Below are 15097 nucleotides of genomic sequence, written 5' to 3'. Positions count from 1 at the left end.
ACTCACCTCGAATAATGATTATAGTTCTTTTAATTTATAATATATCTACTAATATATAAAATAGTATTATACATTTATAGATTTAGTTGATTTAGTCAATGTCAGAATATAAATCGAAAACAAAATGAATGTTCGTTAAATCTTTTTAATATCGAATATAATTATTTTTTAATTATAATTTTCATAATCATTTTGTTTTGTTTAATTGAATTATTTGTATAGCGAGGAAAGCACTACATAAATTTGTTACAGCGTATTTTTAGATCATGTTTCTAGTTAGTATACTTGGACTTCGTACTCGTCTGAAATATTTTCTTTGACTTAGATAGCCTTGACGAGAAATGTGGAGAATACTCACAACTAGAACTGCAACAAACACAAACATTAATTGTGAAGCTGGGTCTTGATAGTTTTTATATTAATTGGGCTAAACATTTTTTTTAAATATCAAGAATTTTTAAGCAAAATAAATCATGTGCTTGTTTATTAACAATTACATTTGACTCAGGATTGATAACACAGTAATAAAGTTAAAAATTGTAATTATTTCATGGTCAAAGTAAAATTCTGGTTATTCTTATTAGGACTTTATAGTCCATGTAACAATTATTCGTCTTCTATTGTTTCACTGTGTTTAGTCTATCTCTCTTTCTCTCCATCTTGTCACTCTGTTTAGTATAACTTAAAATTTGGAATTTTTTTTAAATGGATTGAGAATTTCAATTTACATTATTGGGAATGCAGTAATAGAATAATATAGAAAACATAATCATTCTTATACTTACTAAAATCGTATTCGATTATTTCAGACTATGTATGTACAATGAACATATTCTAATTGTACTTGCCATATAAATTTAAAGAAACTATTCTCAGAATATTCACATTACCCCTATTTTATAAAGGCACTAAAAAACGTTTAAATATTGCAGTATATTCCTTGAGTAAGGATAAATTATTACTAGTTAATAAAACATATTTTATTGACCACGCATTTTCATGCGCACATATACCTATTCGATTCAAAATATTTGATTTGCGTCGTGTCTTTTGTAATATTGTGTTCCCAAAATACATGCGTTACAAACCTTTATAGAGTAAATTACTCTCTTATAATCTCAATTTAATTTAGTTCAAAAGTATCTGTGACCTCGAAACTTGGGTATATCATAAAATAGCTTAAGAAACCCCTTTCTAACTAGTATACACTAAGTTTAAACTTAATAAAGTGAGTCGTTTATTACTATACAACCTATATAGCGGAATGAAAATGGCGACGGGTCCGTTCCATTCAGCCGGCCGTCTGTTTCGCCCCCGCTCACCCTATTTCACCCCAATCACCCCTCGTATTACGGAATAATCTTAGTTTGTCGTCAACTCTCGCGGCAGGAGTACGTTCTCCGTCTGGAAATTTCTACGCGATCTTTTCCAAAGTGCAATAACATTACGAATTTTCCGTTTTGTTTTCAAGTGTTCATTTTGTCTTGTTTTATTTAGTTATTTAGTGTTTTGTTTTATGTTATAGTGACGTTGTTGTTTTATAATTGGATTTATTTAGGAAGTGGAGTGTTTTTGACCGCATTTACCAACTTACGTAAGTATTTACTGCATTGCGATGTTCTCTAATTTTATATTTTGGCAGCAATATGGTATTGTAAATTTATGAACATATTTCGAGTTCCTTTTGTACTTAGTCTACGTCTGACTTTTTAAGCTATAATTAGACGGTAGAACAGGGACCGGTGAAACGAGGTTATGTTTTGAACATTCGTATATATTTGTTATTTTTATTTAAAAGTATATTTATATTCATATAGATTTACTAATTTGGTTAATTTTAATGAAGCATATACATATATAACGAGGCGACCGAGGTTTAAATAGAAGAGTCCCCTTTTTTGTTTTGTATGTATTCATTTATTATTACAATTATCTTCAATTGATTGACTATACGTGGAAAAATAAATGAATATGCCAGTGATTAATGTCTTTCTTACAATTTTCGACGTTTTCAGCAGATTTTTCGCTATCGTCGATTGTTACTTATATGTCGATATACATAGTTTGTTATTAATCGAAATGTTAAAAAGTTACTGTTATTTTATAAAAATATGGAAACTTATGTTCGGTATGAGGATACATAAATAAGGGCTTTTACACTCATTCCAAGGGTTGCACAACCTTTCCGCCTTGCACTCACCCCATGTCGCTGAAATTGAATTTTAGGAACATTTGGGCTTTTATTTGATTTCCTGAAGTTTTCGTCTGTAATGCGATAAGCGATGGCTAGTCGGTAGAAATTAGGTTTGGGAGTAACTAATCTACGTCGATCGAATATTTAAGCAACCATTTATATGCTGATAATAACAAGAAAATTGTTTTGAATTTCAATAGATTGCCATTTTTTATTTTGTTAATTTTGTTTCAATCGTTATTGACAATTTTTTTGTTTAAAGTAATTTAATTATTTCTAATGTTATGTAATTCAATGTATACCGAGGAATAAATAGACCACATCACCACCAAATTCTACAAAAAAATAATGGATAAAAATGTGAAGGACCGGACGGTCTTATCGCTTATAGCAGTTCTTTCAAAGAATGTTTGGCGAACTTTATTTGGGTGAAGAACCTATAATATTATTACGAATACCTTTTAAATTAAAATATAGAAACCTGAAAATAAATGTCATTAAATTAATATATTTGTATGAAAGTAAACTATATAAATATAAGTAAACTAGCGACCCGCCCCGGCTTCGAACGGGTGCAATGCTGATACTAAATATGCTACTGATTTTTTTCTTGTTTCTTAACTATATTGTCCATGTATTATATACAAAAAACTTCCTCTCGAATCACTCTATCGTAATTTGAAAGATCGAAGTATACATAGGGCAAACAGCCATAAGCGACTTTGTTTTATACTATGTAATGACTAATGATAGATGTACCTTGCTAATCTAATAAAAAATATATTACACTAATAGGTATAAAAATATTTCTTTACTTGAATAATTACCTAAATAAATTTACTTGGTGGTATGGCTTTGTGCAAGCCCGTCTGGGTAGGTACCACCCACTCATCAGTTATTCTACCGCCAAATAACAGTACTCAGTATTGTTGTGTTTCATTTGTGTGTTTCGGTTTGAAGGGTGAGTGAGCCAGTGTAGCTACAGGCACAAGGGACATAACATCTTAGTTCCCAAGATTGGTAGCACATTGACGATGTAAGGAATAGTCAATATTTCTTACAGCGTCATTGTGTGTAGGTGATGGTGACCATTTACCATCAGGTGGCCCATATGCTCGTCCGCTAACCTATATCATAAAACAAAAACATCGATTATTTTGATATTGAGTTCGAAGCAGATGTTTTTTTAATTAACTGCGTCTTTTATTTAGCAACCTGGGTACTTTCTTTAAATTATGTAGGTAAGGAAATATAATCGTATACCTTACATTGTAATCTTCTACAAGAAAGGGTTTAACAAACGTCAAATTAGAATATTTACCATGAAGAATATTTAAACTTTTCTATAATTAAGGTTTTTTTATATTTATATTCTTGCTCTATTTAACTTTTACAAGCAATATGCTGAATAGATAAAGGTTCAAATGAACTATTATTGTAAATAATTAAACTATTGCTACTAAGAATAACCTACTTTTACATATGTTAGCGTTTTATTTACCCTTGTTTGGGCCAACATCCATTTCCAACCTTTTCAATTATATAGTAATTAGGCCAATCGTGGCTCGACATCAACGTATTGTTTCTGACTGGTAATTGGTCAATTACATATATCATATAATCTATCTCTCATTTTTAAGTAACGATATAGTATAGATTAGTTCCATTAAAAATTGAGAAAACATATTTTAAATAAAGTGTCATTTTTTTATCTTGCTTTTATTTCTGTCTGTCCAATATTACATTTAAATTAATATGGCAGTTGAATATGGTAAGTTAAAAGAATACTAGTACAGGAAAGAAAATAATTCAAACCTGAAAAGACCTGGCGAAAGACTCAGCGAGATTTCCCTTGCAACTTTGTTTACAGTTTCATATTTAATGAAAACTTCTGGTCACAATCATTTGTTTCCAGCGATAAAAGGAGGTTTTATTTGTTCCGTAAAAGTAATATCTAGTAAATGAATTATATTCTGTGAAATTATATTTCAACTGAAATTTGTCTGTGACATTGAATGTTCAATGACATTGACAAAGATCCGTGTATTTGTTACACGTGATATCACGGCTCAATCTAAATTATGAAATAAAGCTAATTATGTTAACATATAACAAGATTTATATCAATGTCTCTCTGGCCCCGTCGAATGCCGACAGAACAATATAAATGGAGCAACAATAGTTTGTATGGCATGTCTATAGAACGCAATGTACACAGATAACTTATTAATTATCCCACATAAATCGGTTTTAGATTTGACGACCTCCGTGGTCGAGTAGTGTGTATACCGATTTTCAAGGATAAGGGTTCAATTCCCGGATGTAAAAAAAACAATAGTTTCCTACGTTGTTTTGTGTTTGTGGTACCTTAGTTGCTTCTGATTTTCCATAACACAAGTGATTTAGCTACTTACATTGGGATCAGAGTAATTTAGGTGATTTTGTCCAACATATATTTATTAAAAAAAATGATTGACGAGTGCAAGCAAGTCTTTTGTTTTTTTTTTTTTTTAATATTCATATTATTAAATATATTTTAAATTTTGAAGAAATAACTGGTTATGATAGTACTCGTAGCATATTAATTTATGAGAAAATGAAGGTGATAAATATTTTAGACAAAAAATAAACCTGTCACTGGGTAGAGAGCGTCGAGCGTTCTCGTATAAAAAAAACTTAATTTTATTTTTCACATAAACAAGGCTTTCACAATTTGTCACTGTTAGCGACTGTACAAATTGAGTACCCGTGTACAACCATGTGTAAATGTATACGATACATTAGCGCTTCACGCGCGCTGGCTCTTGACAAAGGTGACGTAGCGTACTAGACTGTGAACCAATCATATTTGCATATCATTTTGTTTTGTTAAATAAAAATAATAAAATATAACACATTGAATAAAATAAAGAGTAGTATATTGAATTCCGCATGTATGTTACTGGGTTAATCAGCCTTTTAAGCGAAATATAATGATTACTAGTTTGCGGTAGAGTAATTGATGGATGGGTAATTTTGTAGATTTTAACTATAATTATTAATTTGGTTTAAGTTAAAAGGGCTTTTTAATGAGACCTCAATATTAATAATATGATAAATTGGGACAAAGCTGTCTATGAACTCATGTTTCGTGTAAATGTTTGTCCCCATTCCCCCTTCGCCCCCCCAATAATAGCGTTCAACCTGAACTGTGCCAATTAAGCTTTTCGTCCGAGTAACTGCGCTTCGAATTCTTCGTACCGTACACCTAACTATTTTGTTTGAAGCTGCTGTGGATATTATAGGTTTTGCATATAATTTTGCCGAATCAGCAAAACTTATTATTTTGTATTTTTTTTAATTTACTAAATTTAAAAATTTACTCTTTTAATAATAGAATAACTATGCAAGGTCGTTATAAATCCGGATTCTAGTCATTACAAGTAATGAGTACAGAGGAAGCTGCTGTTTGTGTCAAAGGCATATACGGGCTTTGTGGCTACGGGCTAAGGTCAGTGTTTTTCAAACATAGGGTTACTTCGGAGTCGCGGGTTAATGGCAAAGGCATGTGTTTTTTGGTTTTATACTGCGACAAAGAATACAGTTTTTGTGGGAAGTAATTTATCTTTATCTTAATTCTTTTAGAACGAAAGAAGAAAGTTAAGTTTGAAAAGTTTTACTTTTAATCGTGATTGCAATTTGATTTCGTGAAGCACGTCATTTAAATCAGACGGTAGAAAAGCTGCGACACATTTTCAATGTCTCAACAGGAATAATATAAATGCATGGTTGATGATGACCTTGGGGAGTCACCAGAATTATTTGACTAGTAAAGGGATCACGTAAATATTTTATAAATATTTCACAAACATTTATTAAAAATGTTTATATGTATTTGTATTTTAGGTTTAGGGTTTTTAGGTAATTTTAACTTACCTAATGTAATATATATAATGTAATATATAATCTAATAACATTATGTAATTAACAGATGTAATTTTTTATATAACGATTAAATTTATAAAAAGAATGTCATGAAAATATATTTCCGAGGCGATAAAATGTAAAAGTAAGTGGGTTATGATCAAAGCATTTCAAAGACTTGTCACCTGTAAGTTCAAAAGTATCGAAGTTTGACAAGTAAGTACGTTCTTCAAGTATGCTTTGTAAGGTCTTCTTTTTACAGAGGTATAGGTTTTACATTATTGAACGAATATTACATAATGTCTTAGAAGTTTTGCAGCAATTAACAAACTTCCGTTTCTTAATAATAAAGTAAAGTAACATCCCGTAAAATTCCCACTGCTGGGGTAAGGCCTCCTCTCCTATTTAACATGGGTTGGAATATATTCCACGGTGTTCCAATGCGGTTTGGTGGAATACACCTGTGGCAAAATTTCGATAAAATTAGACACATGCATGTTTCCTCACGCTGTTGTCCTTCACCGCTGAGCTCGACATGAATTATAAACACAAATTAAGCACACATATATATAGTGGTGCTTGCCTGGGTTTGAACCCGAAATTATCGGTTAAGATGCACGCGTTCTAAGCATTAGGCAATCTCAACTTTCACTAATAAATTGGACAAAATTTAAACTTGTTGTTCACGTTCTGCAAAAAATATTAGCATGAAAATTTTGGGCAGCATTCGTCTAGGCAATCGAATAGGGGCGAATCATAAGGGAAGATGTTAATTTAAAAAAATAAAACCATTTATAATCACGTTCGATTATTTTTCAATATATAGTGAAGTAATTTCAAAGTAAGTATTAAATCTTCAATATATTTAACTTATTTATGCTCCACTTCTCTTCAACTACTTTCTGTAGTCAAATCAAATTAAAATTAACTTTATTCAAGTAGGCTCTTACAAGAACTTTTGAATCGTCATTTTACAATTAAGTGAAGCTTTTTTACTACCGGTTCGGAAAGTAGATTCTACCGAGAAGAACCGACAAGAAACTCAGTAGCTAGGTACTCATTTTAAACTATAAATTTTTTTTAATTAATATTATTAATATTAATTATCAGTTACAGTATTTTTAATTCGTATTACTTGGTGGCAGCTTTATGCAAGCAGGTCCCACCCACTTGTCATATATACCGCCAAGCAGAAATATCTAAATAGATGAGTTAGGTAGAGATATATAACTACAAACATGTGTCCATCAGTTGGTCTATATTTTACCCGAACACTTTCGTTCCGTTTTTTCATGTATAAATAACGTAATAAATATGGTAATGGCAAAAGTGGTAGTTGTTTGCCTTCGCTTAACAATCCATTTTAAAAGTACCTACCAAATATAAGTAAAAGTAAAAGAATTTTGATATTCGTTTGTTTACCAATAAAAATGTTAGACTGGCTTTTAATAAAGTAAAATATATAATGCATAACCGTATTTTTCATTATTTTCTTTACGTACTTATAAATTCAAAATAAAAATTCTAATTTATCTTTAGATAACAATTTGAACAAAATACTAAACACAAATAATTTGTATCCAACTTGTGTTTAACACTAATGGTTAAAGTTTGTATTCAATCAAAATTTGATTTTAATACAATGAGTTTTTTATTGAAGAAATCTCGCCCCGTAATTCAAATCCTGAACTCTTAAACTCTGAAACATTTGGTACGACAAATTATACTTTGGAACGAGAAAAGAAATTAAACCTCTTTGATAAAATAAACAATATTACTTATCAAAAGTCAAAGTTGTCTAGAGTTATTCAATAATTATAACAAATAATTTATGTATAACGTTACTATTTCTCCGATTTCATATTTCACATTTAAGGGTGTATATACATATATCGTTTTTACAAAGTCGTGAACTTTAGAACTTAATGCCTTGTATCAGTTTCATAATTCATCCAGCAGATTGAGAGAAGATTTTACCTGAAATTGAGACATATAGTGTGTCATAAGAGTGATTATTTTGAGAGTTTCGGTTATTTTATTGTATTATATTATTATATATATTCTATTATCTATCTCGCGCAATTGTAATCTGTCGTTTATTCAATTTATAATAAAACATACACAATTTAGATATTACATAATACTTCGTTTAGGTTGGATTAGAGATTTATATTTCAATATAAGTTGTAAGTAGTGTGTTAAGGTTCACAATCTTTGAACTGTTTACAATATCGCAAGATAGATTATAATCTAACAGTATTTACTTTTTTACTTTACGGTGAAATATACTACAAAACTATACAAACATCTTTGTTTAAATTTTATTCAGTAGTATAGTTTTTACTTAGTAGTAGTAGTACAAGAATAAAATAACATTATAAAACTCCTCGGCTTATATCCAAGTAAGAGACGACAACTGCACAATAAACGTGGAAATTCAAAAATGTAATAACAGTGTCGTTACGTTCCCTCATTCAGATGAGTTCAGTTAAAATATTTTCCCGAGAATGCAATAATGTGCTTAAAACTACTGCTGGTTTCCGTTGTTGTATGCAAATTGTTGAAATGGTATAAGGGTCCTACAAAATATTTGCTTATTCAAATTCTTCAGAAAGAATTTTCAAGATATTCGTTTAAGACGAGAAGCAGTAAAACGAGCTATACATATGAATAATCTTTTATTGAATGATTATAAGAAGAAATTCTATTTCAATTTCTAAATACTTCAATTAAATTACAGTAACTGATTTATGATGTTGATAAACTCTTGACAATGTTGTTATCAACTGACCTAGTGTGGATTATGTTCTGTTGTAGTCGATATAATAACCAAAAGTTAATATAATTTTAACATTTTCAATACCGAAAAATATATTCCTAATGAAATAATATGTTTGTAAACAAAAAGTTGCTGAGCAGATGACTGCTTCATGGTTAAGAGTTACGTTTGTTTAAAAACTTTAGCTAAGTCAACGCGACTGAACTCGATTTTCTTTGTTAATGCTTTGTCAACCGTGCGAACTTCAATCTTCTTTCAAATCGAAATTCAATGGTTCGTTGTTGTTTGTTCCGACGAGTAGGGATAGCTAGATATTTATCTCACTGTCATTGAAGGTATACACATAAAAAAATACTTTTAATCCTAATAATAGGTATATGTGAAGTATTTAGAATGACGAATGAATCGTTCTCTTGGTAAATACGACCTACATAAATGATAATAATAAGCCTTCGAATCAAAACAAATAAAATTATAATCAAGTTTTTTTTGTTTCGTCGAACAATGATAATTTAAAAACATTCTTATTAGTTGGCTTCAAAAATCATTTATATTTTATTCAAATCTATTTTTAGAATAGTTTAAAGAACAATTAATGTAAACACTTTTTAAATTAAGTTACAACCAATGCTGGTGTTCAAAATTTATCTATAAATAGTAATTAAATATATAATAATCTAAATGTATAAAACAATAACTTTGAAGTTTAAACGTGAACATGAACGTAGCAGAAAATTGATTCGAAAATTTGAAGGTACGGATGGAAACAATAGATTTCCCATCCTTTATTATCTGCTATATATCTTTCTATCTCTGAACGGACGGCTCCAATTAAACTCTACCGTTTCGCATCAGACCAGCGGACCGGCAAACGTGTATTCAGCATCGGTTACAGTCGGGATTACTAGGAAATACAGAGACCTAAATACTGGGTTGAAACGAAATTCTTTAATATATCGATAAACGAAAGTTTTCATTGTGAATTTTATCTTACAAATACAATTTTATTGTTTTCTAAATATTCTATCACACTGGTATATACTTACACACACCAATGCGATAGTAACTCTGTTTGTATGTGAGAATGGGTTTGGAAGTTTGTATGGGGAAAAAAAGTAAAGATTTATCTACAATCAAATTTTACAAAATTCACGCTAGTAAAGCTACGTGTTTGGCTAGTATATAATAAAACAAAGGTGAAACAAAATGTTATTGAAAAAAATGATAGTATATAATACTAGTATTTGTAAATAAGTTTTTCGTAACTTTTATCTAGAACTAATCACATACTGTTTTTGTACATTTCCAAATAGTCATAGATTCTTAATGAAAAATTCTCCCATTTGAATTAAAAATGCTTTTTTTCCATCGAATATAAAACCATTTTGCAAACATAATAAGGTAAAAGTTTCTTACGGTTGTCATGATATCTTAACATCGTAGAGGTGTTTTAAAATAACTCCATTCGTGTTTTCCAATTGACTTTTCTCAACTGTTGTTATCACAAAGGAAGATACGTATTGGAATACATGTTGAGGAGAAAATATCGTTTTTGACATATTGGAGTGCTTTTATCTGTGACTTTATCCGTGTGGAATTTGAACTGTCAAAAATATAATGCTCTCTCTTGCAGTTTACCTTTCCTCTAAAAAACGCGCCAGTTCAGTTATAAAAGTAATCTATAAGGAAGTGTGATATCATCATGAATTCTGTTTTCCCTTGTGATTTAAATTATCTGTAAATTAGAATAGCACTAAGAAATTATATTTCCACAGATAAAATAACCAATTCGCTTTATTATCATAGACAGAAGAGATCATATTCATTTAATTAATATTCATGATGATATTACTTTATTGAGACGTCGAGCGAAAGATATTTCGTGGAAATGTTAAAAATGTTCAAGTCATTTCGTCTAAAGCGAAATGAAAACTTGAAAATGGCCGTTATTTAATTCGGTTGTGTGACTTAACTTTATTATTTTCTAAATTCAATTTATAATTTAAGAAACATTCCGACTTCCAACAAAGTTATTTGGTTATTTTGCTATTTGTCTTGTACATCTAATTTGTCATTCTTTCATATTTAAACATAGGATTGTTTTAAATTAAATAATAATTTATTTGTTTGGTAAGGATTATTTATCAATTATTTACTTGGAATTAGAATTATAGAGTTGTATACATGAGTATTATTATATTAAATTATTCTTCAGTGGACATCATTTTTATTAACATAAAAATTTATAATATTAATTGCTTAAATATATACAAATATGAACTAAAACTAGTTACTGTATAAATCTTGACTGCGTGGAATGGTGGCAAGAGGGCTAGCAGCATTTCCCCGTTGAATCGCAATTCCGATCCTCTGGGCAAAAACGAACCAGCCCTCCAGTCACCAGTGGAGGAATTGAGGCGAGCTGTTATACTTTTTGCACCACTACTCTTTAGTGGTAGGGCTTTTTGAAAGTTGGTCTAGATTAGATTCCATTCAGATATTCTACCACCAAATAGCAGAACTCAGTAATGTTGTATTACAGTTTGAACAGTGAGTGATCCAGTGTGTTTACAGGCACGAGGGATATGACATATGTCGTGAAGAAGTCATAACTTTAATAAGATATTGATATACAAACCATCGTCTATATTACCTACTGAATATTATAAATTAAACTCTAATTAATTTATAATGTTACAGATACGAGATGTAAGTATGCGAAGATGAAATTTGATAGCTTTAAAGATTTTCATCTCAAAGCACTTGATATGTAGAAAAATTATAAGTATTTTCATCATTATTTCTTAGCAAATGATAATATGAGTTTTATTTTTAAAACGAAAGGTTGTTATTCGCTCGTAAAATATCTCGTAATCAGATAGACATGATTCATACTTCGCAAGACGTATTTGATTACATTTGGTAAGGCTTCAGTTCTTTAATATTCTTTTAGCGCAAATGTCAGTACGCGATTTGCTTCTTTCAGTATCTTTTTTTGATTATTAATTTGCTTTGCCATTTATAATTTAAAGCTAAGTAAGTTACTTCGTAAAAACTTTCATGATAAAATTCATTCGTTAGCCATTCTCATGATAAACACTGGAACGTTGAACGTTGTTATCCATTTACTTGAAACAAATAAAATTAAATATTTGATTTGCTTGAACAAACAAGAAAGCTATTTTCAATAGTTTTCATATTTCAATTAAATAATCGACCTCCGACGACCTCCATGGTCGAGTAGTGTGTATACCGGTTTTCATTGGTATGCTACTCCGAGATTCGATTCCCGACCGAGTTGATATAGAAAATTCTTTACTTTTCTATATTGCTTAGGGTTAAGTGTTTGTGGTACCATCGTTACTTGTGATTCTCCATAACACAAGTGTTTTAAGTATTTACATTGGGATCAGAGTAATGTATGTAATATCTATATATATAAAAATGAGTTGCTGTTCGTTAGTCTCGCTAAAACTCCAGAACGGCTGGACCGATTTGGCTAATTTTGGTCTTGAATTATTGGTGGAAGTCCAGGGAAGGTTTATAAGGTGAGAAAGTATGATAAAAATGCTAGGAATATGATAAAAAAAACATCTTTGTTTTGCCTTAGAAATAGATTTATTAGAGAATTACCATTGATTTTCTATTATTAACGATGTTAGACAATAAAACATTGATGTTTTAAAATTGATTTTGCATTATTTATAACATCGCTAAGTCTATTTTTCGAATCTATTTCTACAAAAATAAGTCGCATTTTTCGATGTCACTTTATAACTCAAGAACGGGCTCACCTATCCAAACTAAATTTTCAGGGTTTGTTTGGACTATTCAGTAGATGTTTTATGTGAAGTTTGCTCAAAATCGGTCGAGTGGTTTTTCATTTATCACATTTTTTGTAACAAATGAATTAAATAAATGGAGGGTCATTTTGTTATTGGAGATTTTTCAGACGAGGAATTGTGCTGTTAAATAAAAAGTAAGTATTAAATAAAAAATGAGTACACTCATCCACCAGTTTCAATAAGTAATATGTCTTATTTCAATTTATTATTTAAAAGTGCAGTGTTTGCATTTATTTTCATTGTCTAAATATACAGAATAAAGTTACTGCCATGAATTTTTATTCGTATCGAGATGGCCCAGTGGTTAGAACGCGTGTATCTTAACCGATGATTGCGTGTTCAAACCCAGGCAAGCACCGCTGATTCATGTGCTTAATTTGTCTTTATAATTCATCTCATGCTCGGCGGTGAAGGAAAACATCGTGAGGAAACCTGCATGCGACAAATTTCATAGAAGTTCTGTCACATGTGTATTCCACCAACCCGCATTGGAACAGCGTGGTGGAATATGTTCCAAACGTTCTCCTTAAAGGGAGAGGAGGCCTTTAGCCCAGCAGTGGGAATTTACAGGCTGTTTTTGTTGATGGTTCGTCCACAAGCACAAAATTATATCTCGAGATGTGGTAAACAGTATCATCAGTACATCGTTGATATGTATGCTAAAATAGAAACTGAACGTTTTAATTTTTTTCGTTTCAACCGAGCAACATTAAGATCCGAAGAATATATTCAATTGCAAGATGCGATAGCGAATGATGCTAATGCAAATGACATCGGGCGATTGACTATATTGCCATCTTCGTTTATTGCTTGCCCACGGCATATGAGCGAATATGCACAAGACGAAATTTCTTATGTGCGAAAAATAGTTGACCGGATCTATTCATTACAGTTACATGTAATCCGCAGTGGGATGATATTAAAACAATTTATTTGAAGAACAGTCGACAACTGACCGTCATGACATTACAGCACGTATTTTTCGGCAAAAATTTAAAGCAATTATAAAAATAATATATATGTGGAGAGGTGCGTTGCCATATGTACATTGAATGTCAAAAAAGGGGATTTCCGCATGCACATGTATTAATTTGGCTGGTACATAAAATTACTCCGGATCAAATCGATAACGTTATATCAACTGGAATTCCCGATGAAACTCTTGATCCAGAGTTATTTCACGTTGTCGTTAAAAATATGATAAAAGGTCTATGCGGTGATCTACATATGAGTTCGTTACGTTAAGAAATTATTAAAATCGAGAAATAGCGATTTTAATAATTTCTTCCAGTCGCAAAAAAAATACCGATGTTATCGATTAACATCGATGTTTAGAGCTCCACAAACATCACGTATCAATGTTCGGTATTGATTATTATCAACGCCATAATCATGCTTTTGTAACATGGGTCATCCCTACTTTGTCAAACATTTGATGTTGTCCCCGTTATGCAGAAATCAAATTGAAAGAACAGTTATATCTTTATAAGTACATGTTTAGGAGGGACAAAAATAACCTTAATTTTAACTAACTTCAATTGTTTACTATCTATCAGATCAATTTTATGTACATATGTTCAAGATGCTGAACTGGAACATCGTGGCATCAACATCAATGGCGAATACATCTCTCACTTGAGATGTCGCAGACGACATCGTCATCGTGGCAGAAACGCTGCAGGACCTACAAAAAATGCTGAACGAGCTAGCTGATTCTTCTATGCGTATAGGCCTACGGATAAACTTGGATAAAACCAAGATCATGTTCAATGAACCGTCCTCGAAGTTGTTTAAAGATATGTATATCTACCTCGGGCAGACTTTGCGATTAGGTAGAAACAACCTTGAGGACGAGGTAAATAGAAGAATTCAGCTGGATTGGGCAGTGTCTGGGAAGTTACGTCGAATCTTTACATTGTCGATCCCACAGTGTCTTAAGACGAAAGTCTTCAACCATTGCGTCCTACCCGTCATGACATACGAGCCGAAACGCTCACTCACCCACTCAATCACACTCACGACAAGGCTGGTCCACCAGTTTAAAGTCGCTCAGCTGACTATGGAAAGGGTTATGCTCTGCGTTTCTCTGAGGGATCGCATCAGAAATGAGGTGATCCGTCAAAAAATCAAAGTCATCGACATAACCCACCGGAGTAAGCTGAAGTGGCAGTAAGCTGGCCATATTTGTCGTAGAACCCCGATAACTGTTGGGGGGAACGTGTTTTAGAGTGGAGACCGCGTCTCGGCAAACTTCGTGTAGGACGTCCTTAGGCACGGAAGAGTGACGATTTACGCAAGGAGACAGGCAGGAGCTGAATGTCTGAACGGGCTGATGATGATGATGATGATGTTATAAGTGTGCGCATGCGCTCACTT

The 15097-nt window shown here is 31.4% G+C and overlaps 1 protein-coding gene across 1 annotated transcript in view; it reads left to right on the top strand.

Annotated features, from left to right (window-relative positions):
* Nucleotides 1-1382: 1382 nt before the first annotated feature.
* Nucleotides 1383-15097, top strand: part of LOC124543504 — a 209503-nt gene continuing 195788 nt past the window's right edge. Inside the window, exon 1 of the mRNA XM_047121727.1 lies at nucleotides 1383-1594. The gene's annotated coding sequence lies outside the window, so the exon portion shown is untranslated. The remainder of the gene's footprint in view (nucleotides 1595-15097) is intronic.

Source organism: Vanessa cardui, chromosome 3 (genome assembly GCF_905220365.1).
Source record: "Vanessa cardui chromosome 3, ilVanCard2.1, whole genome shotgun sequence".
In the NCBI taxonomy this organism is placed as follows: Eukaryota; Metazoa; Arthropoda; class Insecta; order Lepidoptera; family Nymphalidae; genus Vanessa; species Vanessa cardui.
Note: the sequence above shows the minus strand (reverse complement) of the source record. Positions and strands in the feature narration are given on the sequence as shown.